This window comes from Tupaia chinensis, unplaced genomic scaffold, assembly GCF_000334495.1.
Source record: "Tupaia chinensis unplaced genomic scaffold, TupChi_1.0 Scaffold000335_1, whole genome shotgun sequence".
NCBI classification, from domain to species: Eukaryota; Metazoa; Chordata; class Mammalia; order Scandentia; family Tupaiidae; genus Tupaia; species Tupaia belangeri.
The window spans coordinates 4,347,924-4,367,628 of NW_006159829.1; the positions used below are offsets into that span (position 1 = coordinate 4,347,924).

At 46.2% G+C, this 19,705-nt stretch overlaps 1 protein-coding gene across 1 annotated transcript in view; it reads left to right on the forward strand.

Moving 5' to 3' along the window:
• The first annotated feature begins 1,110 nt into the window (after positions 1-1,110).
• Positions 1,111-19,705, forward strand: part of FAM135B (family with sequence similarity 135 member B) — a 296,886-nt gene continuing 278,291 nt past the window's right edge. The window contains exon 1 of the mRNA XM_027773310.1: positions 1,111-1,185. The gene's annotated coding sequence lies outside the window, so the exon portion shown is untranslated. The remainder of the gene's footprint in view (positions 1,186-19,705) is intronic.

Sequence of the window (19,705 nt, forward strand, 5' to 3'; positions counted from 1 at the left end):
GCGGTTGCCCCCCCGGGCCGTGTTTCCACCCCTTCCCCCCGGCGCCGGCTCGCTGGGGCTGCCTCGGGCCGCGGCCGGGCAGCTGTTGCACCGAGAGGGGGCAGCTGCGGAGTTCCATAACCATAGCAACCGCATCAGCACCGCGGCGGCGGCGGCGAGGGCAGCATCCTCCCGCTCGCTCCTCCTCCAGGCAGCCTCGCCGTGGGGACCCGAGCGAGACCCAGCTCGCAGGTGCAGGTGCTGGGACTCTCAGTCCGCCCACCGCCGCTGCAAGTGCTGGCGGCTGGAAGAGGGAGGGATCCAGGAGCGTGGCCCGAGGAGGCGAGAGGAAGTCCTGCAGTGGAAGACAGGTAGGTGAGAGCACTCGGGGTCTGCAGCTGCAAAACTCTCTCCTCTGTGGCAGTGACGTTTCTGGAAGCGTGGTCGCTAGTTGGATGGCTTCCTATTACTGAACAGGGATCCCGCCGTGAAAGGTGGTTGATCTCCTGTGTCCTCCAGTCTCTCTGCCCTCCTGTCCTACTGCACATCTGGGCAGGTAATGAGGACAAGAAGGGTCATGGCTGTTCGGCGGGGAGATCCTGGGTTTGCCAGGTGGTCCCCACAGAGTCCCAGATAGAGGCTGACGGTTGGATCCTCCCAGCTGGTGAACCCCGGGCAGGTTCAAGAGGGTGGTGGGAGCAGTCCCCTGTGATCCAGGCTAGCCCAGAGACCGTTCTTCTTGTGACTTGGCTGGGGACAGGGGGTGGAGGGGCACTGCAGCTAGCTACGGCATGGAAAGGGACCAGAACACACCAGCCCTCGGTCTCTACAGCCTGCCTCAAACCCAGCCACTGGAGATGTTTAGACAAGAAAGTAGTAACTTACCATCTCTGGACTCACAGGAATCCTGGAGTTTAGATTGTTATTGTTATTAGTTATTGGCCATGGTATGGGAATAAAAATAAAATTTCAAGCTAGCAGTCAAAACTGCCTCTTGTCACCTCCCCACCTCTTGTCTAGCCCCTTCCCATTATCAGCAGAACAAAAATGGCCTTTAATCTAGTCACACACGTTGCCCCCTGTCCACTGGCAAACTATCGCACTCCCCGCCCCCCCACCGCCGCTGCAAGTGCTGGCGGCTGGAAGAGTGAGGGATCCAGGAGCGTGGCCCGAGGAGGCGAGAGGAAGTCCTGCAGTGGAAGACAGGTAGGTGAGAGCACTCGGGGTCTGCAGCTGCAAAACTCTCTCCTCTGTGGCAGTGACGTTTCTGGAAGCGTGGTCGCTAGTTGGATGGCTTCCTATTACTGAACAGGGATCCCGCCGTGAAAGGTGGTTGATCTCCTGTGTCCTCCAGTCTCTCTGCCCTCCTGTCCTACTGCACATCTGGGCAGGTAATGAGGACAAGAAGGGTCATGGCTGTTCGGCGGGGAGATCCTGGGTTTGCCAGGTGGTCCCCACAGAGTCCCAGATAGAGGCTGACGGTTGGATCCTCCCAGCTGGTGAACCCCGGGCAGGTTCAAGAGGGTGGTGGGAGCAGTCCCCTGTGATCCAGGCTAGCCCAGAGACCGTTCTTCTTGTGACTTGGCTGGGGACAGGGGGTGGAGGGGCACTGCAGCTAGCTACGGCATGGAAAGGGACCAGAACACACCAGCCCTCGGTCTCTACAGCCTGCCTCAAACCCAGCCACTGGAGATGTTTAGACAAGAAAGTAGTAACTTACCATCTCTGGACTCACAGGAATCCTGGAGTTTAGATTGTTATTGTTATTAGTTATTGGCCATGGTATGGGAATAAAAATAAAATTTCAAGCTAGCAGTCAAAACTGCCTCTTGTCACCTCCCCACCTCTTGTCTAGCCCCTTCCCATTATCAGCAGAACAAAAATGGCCTTTAATCTAGTCACACACGTTGCCCCTGTCCACTGGCAAACTATCGCACGTTTGGACCGCTAGAAAAATCCTTCTTCAGTTCTCCATTTGAACTGGGGGAGAGGGGGCATTGTCTCTACTGGCTTCAGGTGTTCTTAGTGTTAAGTGATGTGTCAAAGCCTGGAACACCTGGGCCATCCACACGGCATGATGGATTGTTGAACATACATGCAGGCCAAAGCAGGCAGAGGTCTGGGCGTGATTCCAAGCCAGCTCATTTGCCACCAGGGCCCCAGAAGACCATGTGAGAAGAGAGATACAGACGGGTGAATAATTTGGGTTCGAAGGCTCTTCACATGGGCAAGTGGGTCTCTGGGTGACTTCCAGAATAGACAGCCATTGACTTTGAAAGGGCTCTTCCTTTATATCCTGCCTCCGGGGACGGTCCTAAGTCCCAGTTAAAAGGCTATGTTCATTAATCGGGCTTTTAATTTATGATGTAGCCATGTTCCCCGCAGGGATGTGATTTGGCCACATTTCATCTGGGGATTCATATCATAATGAGGATGATGTTGCTGTATTCTAGGCAGATGGTACGGTGCAGAGGAAAGAGCAAGGTATGCAGCCAGAAAGCATGGACCTGAGTCTGATTTCATCACAGACTTGCTGCGTGACCTTGAGTCCCTGCGTCTTGCTGGGGCCTCTTTTTCTCACCTGTAGAATGGGATGCTAGCTGTTCTGGGACTTGGCCAGGCTCGTAACAACCACATGGGATGATGGATAAGAATGCACGGGAAGGGCTTTTCAAAACCTGCCATCTCGTGCAAGCAAAGGGAATTATGACTGTTTCCTAAAGAAACTCCCTTCCTCAGATCAGCAAATGATACAGCAGCTATCAGCCCTGAAAGGGAGTAGACATGTTAGCTCCACTGTCATCTGCTCCAGGGTGCACTCTGGGTATACAAGGCGAGCCCTGTGGGGAGAGGGCTGCCCGTCATCCCTGTGCCCCGGTGCGGCCAGTTAAGCAGATGGCCACCAAGTACGGTACTTGTCCAGCTTGAGGGAGAGTGCGGTCTGCCTGACACAGGGTCTGAGCACTTGGTGGTGTAGCACAGACGTGCACACGGTAAGGACGCCTGTAAGTGCTGGTAAGGGGCCGCGCTGATGCAGCGAACACGTGCGGGCTCCTCGTGGGCAGCAGTACCTCCACAGCCCTGCTCCGTCATGCAGATGTTTACCAAGTGCCTGCCCAGTGACTGACACTGACGGATGCTCACAGCCTGGCTTCATTGCTGAGAGAATGTCCTTGCTTGGAGAAGCCAGGGCTATTTTGTACTCTCTGTGCTCTTTTTCACTCCTACTTTGGCTCAAGCTAGTCTCTTTGGTGAGAATGACCCTTTCTTACCTTTCTCTTACTTGAACTCAATTCAAATGCCCCTTCCTATAGGAAGTCCTCTCAGATCCACTCTCATGTGACCCCACAACAATTTGGACCCACGTCGTGACAGGCTGTGTCGTGCCACTGTGAGCGTACATCCCTGTCATACCTCTAAAGCGTGCGCTTCCTGAGGGCCAGACCCTCTCCCTGTCCTAGCTCGTGGCCCAGCACCTGGTGCAGCGATGGCCATGGCGAGTGGCTTGTGACTGAGTGGGCCCTACCTGCAGCATGACCACCTGTGAGGGAGGAGCTGTCAGCGGTCCCTGACCACCTACCTGGCTCAGCTTGGGAAGGGTGCTCACTGCTTTGTTGTTTATTATTTAGGGTCAACCCACTGAAGCAGAGAGAAGGAGAACAGAAACACATAGTTTCCCCTAAAATGCTCATTTTTCTCAAGTGGGCACTTTAGAATAACTGTAATCTGGTGTTGAACGGCCTTCATACAACATTTACTGAAAACATCTGGTGTGATATCTCAAACTTAAAGTGTATTTGTCTTCCTTGGTTTCTTCCCTTTATTTCAGCTCCAGTGTGATGGAAGAGCACATAAGTGGGATTAAGAAGGCCTGGGTTTGCCGCCAAGGGGACCTGGAACCGGGCACTCGAGTGCCTAGTCCCTGAGTTGGCGCATTCCTAGCTTGTGGGTGTTCCTGCCCATCTCACAGGGAGGCTGAGGGCTTGGGAGGATGCATTGCTACACAGTAAACTGTAAACCCTCTACCCAGGACATTCTTTCTCCTTAATTTATGTCCTAGAAAATGAGCAAATCCCTGTATAATTACACAGCATTGGACAAGAAGGGCTTCAAATCCTGCCTCCTCTGCTTATAGCTCTGTGTGACCTTCGGCAAATCATTGTGCTTCCTCAGCCATTTGCCGTATTTGCATAATATTGTAATGATAGCTGCCTCTCAGGATAAGTTGGGAAGATGTACGGTGGCGAAAGCGTCATGCCTGGCACTCAGTACATAGAATCTGTAATTTACCAGTGATAGATCGCCAATAACGGAAGGTTTCACAATGTTTTCAAGTGCATTTCCTGTCTCACCTGCCTTTCTGTGAGAGACAGAGACAGAGAGGAATGACTAAGACAATAGCTGTGGCTCATGTCACAAAGAGCTCTCTTCATTTTTACTAGGCACGTGCAGTAGGTGTGTTAGGGAGAAGGACAGGCTAGATTTAGATTCAAGCACTAAGTTCTCACTCCGGCTTGGTCCTCACTGCTCACGGGATAGCTGGGCTGGCCTCAGCTCCTGCATCAGTAGATGGCCTGGGTGATTTCACTTGCCCTGACTGGCTTGGTCTCAATGCTTGTACAAATGGGACCAGCAGATGGCGGAATGTTTGCATCACTGGATTCCCATGGAGTCAACCACAGTTCCAGTCTTGGACCCAGTGACTTGAAACTCACGCCAGGTGTCTGTGTGTTGTATGCCCAAGATCCTGAGAGGAGAATGGAGGAGAAGGGATTGTGGCATGGCCATCCCTCCTTGGGGGAGAGGGCTGATTTCTTGGTTTCTGTCTCTCTGGCGAGTGCATGTACCCTATAGCAAAATCTCTCTAAACAAACAAACAAACAAAAAACTGAAAACTAATTTCTGCTTCTCACCAAGGCCATGTCAGTGACCCTCAGGCCATCCTTTCTGTCAAGATTTCAGTCACTATATCCCTGTTGTGCACCACCAAATTTCTTTTCACTTTGGTTTTTCTCACTCTAGAAGGCCGGAATACCCAAGATGATCCTGGGAACTAGAATGGTTGAATATCCCATTTCCATTACTCGTCACCCTAGCCTAATTCTTACCTGGCTCCAAGCGGGATGGCCCAGCTTGGAAGGTCTTTTTCATTCAGAATAGAAGAATTTGCATGTATCATGTCCAGTCTCACCTGACAGCACTGGCAGCTGCTGAGCTTCCCGAACACAGGTGCTCAGTGATGTCCAGTGTTTCTACTCAAACGTGACTCACTTCTAGGCGGCTGCACACTAATCTCAGAAGTTGTTACTAAGGGAGATTTTGGCATCATGAAGGAGACTGGCACTATGAGCCATACCTCGGGTGTGGGTGAAGTGGGACTGCAATGTGCCTGCAGTCTCCTGCAGCCTGCCCTAGGTCTGTTAGGCCAGTCCCTGAGGGTCAGCCGTGAGCAAGACAAGGGCCTTGCCCTTCAAGGGCTTAACGTGGAGTTGTGGGTGAGGCGTGGAAACCAAGGCAAACTAGAGAGTGCAGAGGTCAGGGAACAAAGAGGAAGTGCTTCCTACACGTTTCCTACACGTTTCGTGGGAGGAGCGGCCAAGAATGACTTTGCAGAGGAGAGGGAATCTGCAGTCTGAGGTCAGAAGGAATTTCTCAGCGGAGGAGGGAGGGTCCATCAGAAGGAGGGAGTGATCGAATGGAGGAGAAGGGATTGTGTGGTGTGGCCACCCCCCCTGGGGGGTGATTTCCTGCTTTTTGTCTCTCTGTCTCTCTTGTCTATAACACGAACCTCTCAAAAAAAAAAAAAAAAAAAAGAAGAAGAAGAAGAAGAAGAAGAAGGAGGGAGTGATGTGTGCAAAGATCTGGAACCAGCAAGTAGCAAGGAAGTGAAAGGACCACACACAGCTGAAACACAGAGGTGAGGGGTGGAGGGGCCTGCTGAGATTGGTGGCATCTCTGACAGTTTTGCGAGGCAGTCCAAGGAGATTTTCTCTCTTTTTTTTTTTTTTCCCTTCTAATCTGGGAACCAGGGGGAACTTTGGAGTTGGGCAGGGTGCTCCCCCAGTTGCAGAGTCGTGGTTGGGTTACAGAAGATGGACCACAGAAGAGATGTGATGGCCTCTCGGGAGACATTGTGGATAGGAGCTTGACACCAGGCAGTTAGGGGTGGAATGAAGAGGAGAGGTGGACAGGAGACAGGGTGAGAAGCAATAATGGCATGGAGAGGAGGGGGTCAGACACGAGCCAACTGCATCATTTCCCAGAGAAACAGTGGCGCTCTCTAGGGGCTTTTGACAGTCACTGCACGCCAAAAGCAGGGAAGAGCCATGGTGGGCACTCCATCTGTCCTTCCCTTGACAACGGCTCTGGTTCATCTCCATTTCTCACCTGGACTGATGGCTCTACCTCTGATAGCATCCCTGCCTCCCCGCTACTGTCTAGCACATGGCCAAGAGAGATCTTGGTAAAACTAAAATCAGATCAAACTCCTCTGCTCAAAGCTCTTTAGTGGCTTCCTAACTCAGAAAGAAATCAGAAGGCCTCCGTCAGCCTGCAGATCCTACCTGACCTTCACCCTGCTCCAGCCCTAAGCGTCACCCAGCCTCCTCTTTCCCGGTATCCCCACGCCACTCCCCTCCATCCACCCTGGTCTCCTGTCCATCTCTGCTGCCTATGCTGCTTCTCCTTGCTGACCCATTCTCTCTCTGGTAACCACATGGTCACCCCACTTTACTCTTGCTGCAGCTCAGAATGTCACCTAATCGGAGAACTGGCTGGCCCCTTACCATCTACTGCACCAGCATTCTCTTTAATGTTTCTTCTCTGTGGTACGTATCAACATATTCTAAGGTTCACTGCTAAATTTTCATGGGTAGAACAGATCCTGTTATGTAATATGTGCTCAACAAATGTTTGTCGAATGAATGATTTAGGACTGGCTTGATTCCAGGGTAGAGCCCAGTCCCCACATTGATGGAACTCAGAATGAGGAACAGATTTAGAGGAGAAACAGGACGTGTCCCAAATAGTGGATTAAAAATTAAGTGACTACTACATACCTCTAATATTCCAGGCATGGCTAGGCAGTGGGATGCCAAGACTACCAAAACCAAATGCCTTGTGAGACTTTCTTGGGACAGTGGAAACCATAGATCTGTAGTTAGACAAGCCTCCGTCCACCCAGTTGTGTGCAGGTCTGAGGCTGCCCGAATCCTGCTGCTTATTTATGTCACGTTTGACATCTTTCTGCTCATTTTTTAATGGTGCAATATTTTAATTGATGGTGCAGCTCGGTTATTTGGCTTTGTGATATAGGAAAGATTTTTTTTTTCTCCTTGAGGATTTCGTTTCTAATTTTGTTTTATTTAGGCAGATGTTGCAGTGACGTCATAGTCTCTAAGCTCACAGTCCTCAGTCGCAGTAGGGAGGATGAGCAAAGAGGGAAGGGAAGGGGTGAATGTCACCCAGAGGTGGGTGGGGAAGAGGAGATGGCGGATGAGCACTCTGAACAGGAATAAGCTGGAGGCGCAGCAGTTCCTCCTTGGGAGGAGTATATTCAGCAGAAGTCTCTGCTGTGGTGGTGAACTCTGGCTGGGCTTTTAAAGTTGAGACCCTCCACCTGTCTTTCTCAGACATGCCTGCTTTTGTGGGTCCTTCTCTGCTCTCCGCCACACCTTTAGGAATGGGCTCGCCACTCAGCCTCCATGGGTACTCCTGCCTCTTCTATTCCCCCTTGGCATTCACTGAAATCCCTTTGGCTTTGTCTTCTTGGTTTCTTAGCATTTGACTTTTCATATCTAGATCGTGAGTCATTGCTAGACTATGCTTGATCAGGAACTGAGTTTTACCTTTTGGAAGAAGCCTAGTACCTGAAAAGAAATTGGATATAAAAAATATGACCTATCTTCTAGAGTCAACCCTGATATGAATTTACTGTGTTATTTAAGCAAGAACTTAACCTCTGTCAGCCTGTTTTCCTGCCTGTGCAGTGGAGGGGTTTGAATACAATGCAGTTCATCGGCATGTATTTCATAAGTGGTTATTATGCCCATGCTGTATTCTAGGAGCACAGGGAGCCCACGATGTAGAAAACATTGCTTTTATCTGAAGACATGTGCAACTTATGAAAAAGACCAAGTAAACAAGCAATTATAATCTACCATGACAAAGGCCATGGTGGAGATGAGCCATGAAATCAGAAGCGAAGGACACCTAACCTGCCTGAGAGTGCTGGGGGTGGGCTTCCGGTAGAAAGAGGTATCTAAGAAAGGGCGAAAATGACAAGTAGGGGTTATATAGACTAATCGAAGGAGAAGGAGTTCAGGGAATTGTTTCAGGTAGAAGGAAAATTGAGTGTGAAGATCAGGAGCTGAGCCAGAGTGTTCCTGAGAGGGACGAGCAGGTGCAGAGTGTATCTGCCGAGGCGAGAAGTGCAAAGGCCGGAAGGTAGTAGAGACTGGGCCGTGTAGGGCTTTGGGCAGCTTGTGAAGGAGTTTGTTCTTTCTCTGGGAACTAATAGGAAAGGTGGGTGAATTGTAAAATGATAGATAGAGACCTGCTATTTGAACTGTCTGATCTAGCACAGTGTCAAGAGGTTAGGGTGTTAGGGATGAAGACAGGACAAGCTTGTGAGCAGTAAGTCGGTGGCATCTGTAGACATGCTATGTGGCTCAATTTAAAGGGTTCAAGAGTAGAGTGGTATCAAGGATGACTCACGGTTTCCGGACTTGGTCTGATATATTGGCCTTGGTGCTGTTCATTGGCCTGGAGACACAGGGGAAAGAACCGATTTTAAGAGGTAAATTATGAGTTCTGTTTTGAATAAGTAGTTTTAGGTCTTTGAGGATATCCATGCACATTTTAGGCAATTAGAACTATTAGTCAAGTTTACAAAAGAGCTTTTGGCTGAACAGTTTACTTAGAGAATCCTCATCATATAGAGGCTAATTGGTAGCTAAGGAGACGTTATCAACCAAGGATGTTTATAGAATGAGGAAATAAAATGTTCTTCTGGACCGACAGGGTTGACGCCATTGCCCATCCAAAAATAAAGCTAAAACAAAAGCCGTACACTGTCGAGCTCTCACTTATCACATAGCCTTTTCACTTTGTGTCTACACTGCTGGCTAAGACAAAGCTCCCCTGATGTTTCTCTGTTTCTCCCTCCCCTTATTCACGTCCTTTCTTTTTAGAAGTCTCTCCAGACTACCCCAGTCAAAGAGACCCTTCTAACATCTAGCCATGAAGCTTACGTTGTTTCTCTCCATAGCATTCATCAACACATCGCTGTCTGCGAGACTCGTATGTGTGTATTGGTTTGTTTGTTTGTTTGTTTGTTTTAATCAACTCTTTCCTCTGCATGATGCTGAGCTCCTGTGCAAAGACTATGTTATACTTATAGCTGTATCAAACACTTTGGACAGTTTAGACACTCAGCTTTTACTAAATATCAGAAGATCAATAGGACTGGCCCCATAATGCAGCATTTAAAGATGCTAGAACCCACATGGCTGACCATGGTTCAGATCCCAGCCTTGATGGCTTAAAACACATCAGATACACATGTGCATGTGTCCAAATCCTAAAGATAGGATAAATTGAGGAAAAAGGATTACAGCATGACCACACCCTACTATGGGGTGCTTTTTCTCTCTCATCTGTGATAGGTGCACATGCCCTGAGGCAATAAGAAGAATAAGAAGCAATATAAGAATTAATACTTATATTAATACTTCTCAATAATGGAATCGTATACTTTGCATTTAAAAACCATCAACCAATAGGAGCTACTCAGAGGTGGGCTCATGCTCAGGGACACACCCAAGCTGGTCCCTTGCTGCTGTGCACCCTCCTCCTGGAGTAGCCTGCCCTGTTGTCTCTGCAGCACCAGCCACTGTCTTTCAGCTTTCAGCTTAAGTAGAAGAGGAGTCCTCTCACCAGATCTTGGATGAGGGCAACTTGAGGTGTGTGCTTTGGAGCCTCCCCACACCATGCTCTGGCGAGCACAAGGGTGGCTGTTTGGCCATTTAATGGGGAGTAGCTCTGCTTGAGACCAGTTAGTGTGAGACATAAGTGCAGTATCCTCTGTCCAATTTAATCTAAAGATAAAAGCAATGTTTCCTTGGACACTTGTTCTTAATCTTAATTATGTCAAGGATTCCTTTGAGCATCTGATGAAATCTACAGCCACTCTTCTCAGGAAAAAAATAAATGAAACAATAATCCTATTAGGGGAGTTATGGATCTCCTGAAGTCATCCCATGACCCCAGCTAAGAATATTTTCTATCTGAAGAGCAGGGCTGCCTTGGAGCCTGCAAGCATTCCTGTCTGGGCACCACACGGCAGTTGTAATCTCTGGTGCCTGAGGGGACGAGTCGTGGACACGTACTGCAAAAGGGTCTCCCCGAACTTTGTGAAACTTGGAACCCAAGGAACCCTACTGTGGATGGATTCTTTCCAAATTAGCCACATCTGCTCATCTCTTAAAAGTGTCCTCAGCCAGGCGGATTGCAGCAAGGCACCAGCTGTACTGGCACCTGCCAATCTGCACTGGTACCTGCCAGTCTCCACTGGCACCTGCCAGTCTGCACTGGCAGCCTATTAACATGCTATTCTCTGCTTGCCAATAATTTTACTCCCTGGATCTTGGTTTCCTGCACACCCAAGTCCTGCCCATATCTTGGGTGCTTTCCAAGTCCAAGTGCATGATCATTACACCACCCTGGCCCTCACCTCTCAGCTCAGCTTTTTCTCTACTCCACTCAGCCATCCACTTCCTCACCCATTCATGTACTCACACCTCACACTTGTTATATTTTCCAGATAATCCATCAGGCACGACTTCTGCTCTGAGCTTGCTTGTTGAGTTTCCCCATTATTGCTAGTCCTTGATTTCACAAATACCCCTGGTTAATGACTGCCCAAATTTCTTAGCCTCCTTTTTTCGTTCCATCCCTCCTTACTCATGTGAGTTCCATGGTATGACATTTCAGCAATATCCTTCCCTCAAACCTAGCTGCAATCTAAACCTCCCTCTAGGCTACTGTATTACTCCAGCTATGTTGCTTTACTGGCCTCAGCCTTAGTTTCTTCGTCTTTAAAACAATGATCATAGGTAACCCACGAGAACTTTTAAATGACAATTCCCCGAAAAAATAAAATTCAACAACTTCTATTATAATACTCGATGTGCAGTGGGAGATTAATTAGTGCTTAGTCCGATTAAAGGCTGAACTTTATATTTGACCAAGAGGATGGTGAAGTTGGCATTCTAATGTGAAAACTGAAGAACCTGGTCTTCCTTGAATGGGACTCTCCATGAGAGGGAGAATGAGGTAGGGCCTTGGAACCCTGAGTGAGGAACTTCAGAACCGTTCATGCCCCAGGAGCCTGTGCGGCCAGCGAATAGCACTAAGCAATAACTTATGTTTAGCAGTGAGACAGTGAGTCATCAAAGGAATGCTGTTACAGCCTGTAAATGCTTCTGAAATAAGGCAGGGGAGTATGATTTATACTATAAATTACATCAGAAATTGTTCCGATTAACGGTAGACGTATTTGGTGTTTAAGAGATTTCATCTGAGCTATCTGGAAAATTAATTTCTGGGGCCCGTATCATCACAACTGGGCTTTTACTGCAGGGGTGAGTGGACAATGGGACTGGTGGCTTTTATAAAGCCCTGTTCATTTTAAGTCAGAATAGAAAACACACTGTAGAATAAATGGCCTTTCTTAGTTTGTTTAAAGAGAATGTATAAAGATAAGATTATCCTTGGAACCGTGTGCCCAAGGTAGAATTCATCAAGCTCAGTATTTTAACATGCCAGCTTGTGTTGGCCTTTGGGGAGAATAAAATGAATATGAATATAATTGCTCTGAATAACAGAATGAGATTTCTCTGGCTTTCTTTTCTTTTTCTTTTTCTTTTTTCGTTTTTCTTTTTTTTTTGGAGAGGTTTTCGCTATAGGGCGCGTGCGCTCGCCAGACAGACAGAGAGAGACATAGAGACAGAAAGCGAGAAATCACCCCCCAGGGGGATGGTCACACCGCAATCCCTTCTCCTTCATTCTCCTCTTGGGATCTTGGGCACGCACGTACATGCGCCCAGTGTGAGTTTTAAGCCACCGGGTCCAGGACGTGAACTGTGGTCAACTACGTGGGAGTCCAGTGACATAGCCATTACGCTAATTGCTGGTTCCCTTTTCTTTTTCTCTTTCTTTTTTTCTGTCTTCTCTTCTGAAGCATGTGGATATTGGAAACAAAGAATGATCATCTTTAAATGACAGATTAGCATTAAATTATGAGGTGGTATGGGGAAAAGGAAAGAAGGCTCTAAGCCCTGCTAGACCAAGGCACAGAAAGCTGAAAGCGGTCTATGGGAAGTACTCCCCGGTAATGCTTTTATTTCATTGTTATGCAGGAGCTAATATTACCCCCATTTTCAATGGAAGATCAGAGCACAGAGAGGGCAAGAAATGTCTCCCAGTCATACAGCTAGCCAGAACTGAAGCCAGAACCCAACCCTCAAGTTGGTTAGATCTCCAAACTTCTCCCTTCTCAGCTACCCTATAGATGTTCCTTGTGAAGGATGCTTATAGGTAATAAAAGCAAAACAGAGCAAAAAGCAGACCAGAACAAAAATAAGTGAGACATCAAAAAGCCCTACTTCATCAAAATCTTTGACTTTTGGGCGAGCTCTGTAGTGCAGCAGTTAAATACCACGTTTGGAAAACCAGATCCCGCATGGCTGACTGCAGTTTGAATCCTGGCTTTCGAGGCTTGTAAAACATACCAGGTGAGTGTGTGCGCATGCCCAGAGTCCTGATGGGATGGAGAAATGGAAGAAGAAAGATTGTGGTGTGACCACACCCCACTGGGGAGTGCTTTATATATTCCTCTCTTTCCGTCCCTCCCTCCCTGGTAAGTGCATATACCTTCTAGCAATTAAAACTGTATCTATATCTATGTCCATATCCATATTATATATATTTGGTATTTATGCACTCACTATACATTTTGGAAAGTGTTAGAACTTCTATTTGGCTTAAATAAGTGATTTATTTCTTTTTCTCTTTCTTTTTTTCTGTCTTCTCTTCTGAAGCATGTGGATATTGGAAACAAAGAATGATCATCTTTAAATGACAGATTAGCATTAAATTATGAGGTGGTATGGGGAAAAGGAAAGAAGGCTCTAAGCCCTGCTAGACCAAGGCACAGAAAGCTGAAAGCGGTCTATGGGAAGTACTCCCCGGTAATGCTTTTATTTCATTGTTATGCAGGAGCTAATATTACCCCCATTTTCAATGGAAGATCAGAGCACAGAGAGGGCAAGAAATGTCTCCCAGTCATACAGCTAGCCAGAACTGAAGCCAGAACCCAACCCTCAAGTTGGTTAGATCTCCAAACTTCTCCCTTCTCAGCTACCCTATAGATGTTCCTTGTGAAGGATGCTTATAGGTAATAAAAGCAAAACAGAGCAAACAGCAGACCAGAACAAAAATAAGTGAGACATCAAAAAGCCCTACTTCATCAAAATCTTTGACTTTTGGGCGAGCTCTGTAGTGCAGCAGTTAAATACCACGTTTGGAAAACCAGATCCCGCATGGCTGACTGCAGTTTGAATCCTGGCTTTCGAGGCTTGTAAAACATACCAGGTGAGTGTGTGCGCATGCCCAGAGTCCTGATGGGATGGAGAAATGGAAGAAGAAAGATTGTGGTGTGACCACACCCCACTGGGGAGTGCTTTATATATTCCTCTCTTTCCGTCCCTCCCTCCCTGGTAAGTGCATATACCTTCTAGCAATTAAAACTGTATCTATATCTATGTCCATATCCATATTATATATATTTGGTATTTATGCACTCACTATACATTTTGGAAAGTGTTAGAACTTCTATTTGGCTTAAATAAGTGATTTATTTAGGGGATGAATTGATGATCCCTAATATCAGGTTTTCTCAGGTCTTTTGGTTCTAGAAAGTGTGTAAAATACTGCAAGTGACTTGGAAAGTAGCTATAGAATTAGAATCCTGCTTAGGTTTATACATACATGCATACGTATATATGTTAAATACACACATGCATAGAATCTAGGGCACCCTATGTCCTCCCCACTTATTCTGCTAAAATTTTTTTTTAAAAAATGGATGTTTGTCTTTTCACTTTCTACCTTTTCAACTGTCTTGAACCAAAATAAAAGAAAATACATTTACTAAAATTTTATATCTTTCCTTTCTTCTTTGTTTGATTTAGTTCAGTGTCTCCCTGGATATTCTTATTTACAATCCAGTGATTAATGTGCATGTCAAAACTCTTGAGATTTAAAGTGATACATTATATACATCTATTGGGCTTAAAATCAATATGCTACTTTCTTGCTTTAAGTTAAAACAGGCTGGCTGACTTGCAGTGGAATGTGATGTGGGGCTGTCTATAGTCACTGCAGTAGTGAAGAGTATGCACTGGCTGGATGTTTCCTTTGCAGATATTCTTGGGGTCCTGATGATGGCTACCAGGGCGGCAGATTAGCATTAAATTATGAGGTTGTGCAAATGAGAGGGAAAAGATAGCTCTTTCTAAGCCCTACAATGCACTAGGGACCATAGAAAGTACTTTTCCAGGTGATGTTTTAATTTAATCTTTTAAAATATTTTATTTATTTACTTTTACATCCAATTACTCTATATACTCTATATTGTTACAGCATAGAAAATGAATTTTCCCAGCATGAATACACGGTATATTAGTTCAGTCAAAGATATTACCATATACATTATCATCAACAGACAATTTTTTTAAATTTTTGTGTCCCTTAAATGTTTTGTTTTGTTTTGTTTTTAACCTTTGATTTCCTCCCTCTCACCATCCCCCATTTCCCACCCTTCTCCCACATTGTCTTTGGTATCCCCAGTTGCTTTCCATGCCTTTTTTTTTTTAACCTTCTAATCTTTTAGTTTCTTCCATAGAGTACAGACATTTGATGTATATCATGTGGGACATGCAATGCTTCTCTTTCATAGTCCGGCTTACTTTGCTTAGCATTACAGCTTCCATATTTGTTCACATTCTATCAAATGTCAGGGTCTCATTTTCTTTTTTTTTACGACCGAGTCGTATTTCATAGTGCTTATGTGCCACACTTTTTCAATCCATTCATCTGTTCATAGACATTTGGGTTGATTCATGTCTTAGCAATTGTGAGTGATGCCACAGTAAATATGGATGTGCAAATGTTTTTCTGACTGAGCGTATTCCTATCCTTTGGATAGTTACCTGGGAGTGGAATTGCTGGATTATATGGTAGTTGTAGGTCTTTGAGGAGCCTCCATATTGTTCTCCACAGTGGTTGTACTAATTTCCACTCCCACTAAGGCAGAAGGGGGTTCCCTTTTTACCACACCCTCAGCAACATTTACCATTCTTTAGGTAGAGCCGATATTAGTCCCATTTAGAGTGAGAGATCAAGGCACAGACAAGGCAAAAAAAGGGAACAAATGATTTTTTTTTCCAAAACCAGAGCTGGTGGATACATTCATAATTTTGTCATTATTTCCCTTCCTCTATCACTCTGTCTCTGTCTCTCTCTCTCTCACATACACACATAAACAACTCCTTCATCTGAGCTACTTCCTTATAGATTTCAGATTCACCTCAATTGTCATGACTTCTGAAAATCCTGTCTTCCCCTACGTTCCCACAGCACTTTGGCTTAGCTTGTCAGAGCATCGAGTCATGATAGGCTGTGTAGTCTGGGCCATGCTTTGCTCAAAGCGCAACTCATCTGCTGGCTAGCTGTGCACCTCTGGATAGGTTATTCAACCTCTCTGCACTTGAATTTCTTCATTTATAAGATTTGGATTAAAAAACAGCACCTCCTGCAGTTTTTCTCTTTTAAAGGATTAAAGAATAAGCACAAATATAGTGATTAGAACAGTGTCGGACCCTCTTATGACTCAATAAATGTTACCTTCTGCACTTTAAGCACTGATTTAAGTCTGTGTCTGGTTCTTACATGGACAGAAAAGTATTTTTTAACTCATTATTTATGGTGCCTGAAACACAGTCTCATTCATTCACTGAGCCACAATTCATGGAAGGACCTCAGTCTAGGCATTATCTTGGCATCAGTGGGAAAATGCCGTTTATGAGTCATTGAAAGAATGCTTAGATGGATAGGTGAATGGATACACAGGTGGGTGAGTGTGTGCTAGAAACGGGGAAAACATGTCTTGTAAAATGTGGGCAGCTTAGCGCTCTCCCCTTGATGGTAAAAATGTAAGATGCAGAGACCCCATGTGAGAAGGAGAGAATGCACATACTGAGGCTGCATAACTCTGTCTTATCCTGACTCTGGCATCGGTTGAGTTTTTTAACCTAAGCATTACGTCTTTAATCAAACAATGCAGATAACCATATGCCTACCTAATGGGTTGTCACAAGTATTCTATGAGCCGATATATGAAAAACATTTTGTAGCCAGCCAGGGGGTGTGGTGGTCAAGGCAGCCGGATCTCACATGGCTGACCATGCAGTTTGAATCCCAGACCCACTGGCTCGAAAGCCACACTGGGCGTATGTGCATGCATGCCCAAAATTCTGAGAGGAGAATGGAGAAGGGATTGCCACATGATCATCCCCCCAGTCATGCTTTCTCACTTTCACTCTATTTGTCTCTCTGTCTGTCCCTGGGAAGTGCATGCATCAGAGAGTGAGCAAGTGAGAAAGAGAGAAAGAGAGAATCTTTAGCAGTGACTGCCATTCTATGTATAAGCACCATAAGTGTAGCTACTCTAAGGCTGAGTACCTATACAGAGGTGCACAGCTAGCCAGCAGAAGAACTGGGCTTTGAGCAAAGCATGGCCCTGACACTATAGCCTATCATGACTCGATGATCTGGTCAAACTAAGCCAAAATGTTGTGGGTACCTAGGGGAAGAAGGATTTTTCAGAAGTCATGACAATTGAGGAGACTCTGAATCATAAGGAAGTAGCTCAGATGAAGGTGGTGTTTATGTGTGTGTGTATATGAGAGAGAGAGAGAGAGACAGAGACAGAGACAGAGCGATAGAGGAAGCTTACAGGATAAGGTGCAAAGTTAAAATGAGGAACTCCTTGTTAAAAATTATTACTAAGGAGCCGACCCCATATGCCACTGGTTAAGGGAAGCCAGATTGCACTTGGCTGACTGTGGTTCAAGTCCCAGCCACGGCAGCTTGAAAAACACTCTGTGTGTGTGTGTGTGTGTGTGTGTGTGTGTACTTGTGCATGTATGCATATGCCCCAAATCCTGATGGGATAGAGAAATGGAAGAGAAGGACTGATGATGTGGCCATACCCATTGGGGGGTACTTTCTGCATCTCACTCTCTGTCTCTCTGTCTCTCTCTGGAAAGTGCACATGCTGTTTGGTAGGAAGGAAGGGAAGGAAGGTCATTACTAAGATCAAGATGATGAGAGCAGAGCCTTTAGCCAAAAGCAGGGTTCCTCTGAGCACAGTGTAGGCACCTGGATTGCTGCCTGTGAAGTCAGCTCAAGCAAGACTTTATTTCCCTGAATTCTGGAAGTTGTTAAAGATGAACAGCATTTCCTTAGTGGGTTCCTGATGGTCTTTCAGGCTCTTTATTCCAACACTTTTCTGTCCTATTTTCTCTCTTCCCTATCCTTTTCTCTAACGTGCAGATGTACAATGATCTCATCCTCAACAACTTTGGAAACAAGTTAGGTGTCACACCTCAAGCCTACCTTCATGCCCTGTCTTCCAAAATGGCATTTGTTTTCTCCCTTCTCTTCATTCTGGGAATATCCTTCACATCCAAGCTCAGGTTCACCTCTGATGGGGACTGGGCCCAGCTCCTTCTCCAGGTCGTGCAAATCTGCACTTTGCAAATATCTATCACTGATTCAAACATCCAAATATCCTGTCTCCAGACTATGAGCTCCTCCAGGGAGATCCTGGGCTTGCTTATCTTGTACCCCCACCAATGCATGACAATTGCAATGATCTCCTTTTAAGTTGAGTTTGACTCGGGCCCTGTCAGATGCCTGGTCCCATAATGAGGTCTTGGTTCCTGGGTGGTCATTACACAATGGTCTCTGAAGTATCTGGGAGAGGGCAGTTATATAGGCACTGGATTGGACAGAACAGAAGGAACAAAGTGGAGGCTGTGATCCAGCTTAGAGGAGAACACGAGAAATGACTGGCTGGGTATAAGGTCCTACAGCAGGGCAAGGAAGCAAACCCTGAAGGGTTAGACTCCCAGAACCATTCTCAAATATACGCAGTCCAAACACTGGTCCACTTAAGGGAAGGAGGCAGCTGTCAATCATTCCCTAACAATGGTATGGTATAACTTGGCCATCACTCTGTCCCCATATACTCAGCTATAACATGCAAACAGACTGACCTAGAGGAGTCAAGCAAAGCATTTGGGTTTATAAAGGCCTGGCCCTGTTTTAGCTTTGCCACTCACTAGCTCTGACTCAGAAAACATTTAACTTCTCTGATTTTGTCATCTGTGAAATGGGAATAACAAGACCTTTTTTTTGGTCAGATATGGCCTGGATGATTAAAAGATTTAACTACTGCATGCATAGACTTAGCAAAAATTCCTGACACAGCAAAAGACTTGAGCAAGAGTATGAGATTAGTGAAGGACATTTGACTGAGTACATAGTATGCGTCCCATGCCCGAGGTCCTGGGTGCTCCCGTCTCTCTGGGCTTTACTTGTCCCAAGGAGTCCCCATAGAATGTGCATGAGAAAATGAAATTGTCAGGAATGCTGGGGCCAGAGCTAAACTCCCTGAGCCCTATGAGCTTCAAGAACCAATGGATGGTTGCACTGTTGGGCCATAGTTACTATGGACTTGGGCCTGCCAGCGCAACTGGCCCCACTGAGAACCTTCTCAGGAAGCCCTGGCCCCAGGGTCTCACTGTGCTCAAAACCAGACTGTGTCAAGCAGTCATTGAACCTCTCATGGCTAATCTCCAGGGATAAACATCAGGAGGTATTTTGTTTGGAAAATCAAGTACACAGGGAAATCATTCGATTTTGTGTCATTTTGTACTGAGATTTTAGAGTATGATTTAGAACCAGCAATAGAAGACCTGGTGCAGACCTTAGGGTGCCCCTGAGTAATACTAGAATTGTGAGAAAGCCCTGGAATCGGTTCCAGGTTTGACCTGAACCATGAACATGCCCATATCTGGACTTGCTGGGGGCTTGTGGGGAGAGGGGATTCTGCACAACAAGACCCTGACAGGAGTCTCTCTCTCTCTCTTTCTCTTTCACAAAAAGAACAGAAAGACACTTAAAATAAAAAATGACCTAAATTTCATTTAATTTATTCATCTAAAAAGTACTTAGCACTACCGAGTGCTGAGAATGGGAACAAAAAACCATCATCATCATCATCATCCCAGCAGCTAATGTTTATTGAACTCACTTTAGCAGGGATTATGTTAACACTTTGTAGGCATTATCTATTAATGTGTGGGTGCTCAACTCCAGGGGCGTGGATATTGTGATATAACAAGACATATGTGGAGACCAGCAGATGGCATAATGGCTATGTCACTGGACTCTCATGTAGTCGACTGCATTCGAGTCCCAGGTCCGGTGACTTAAACTCATGCTGGGCGCATGTGCATGTGTGCCCAAGATCCTGAGAGGAGAGTGGAGGAGAAGGGATTGTGGTTTGGCCATCCCCCCCCCCCCGCGGGGGGGGGTG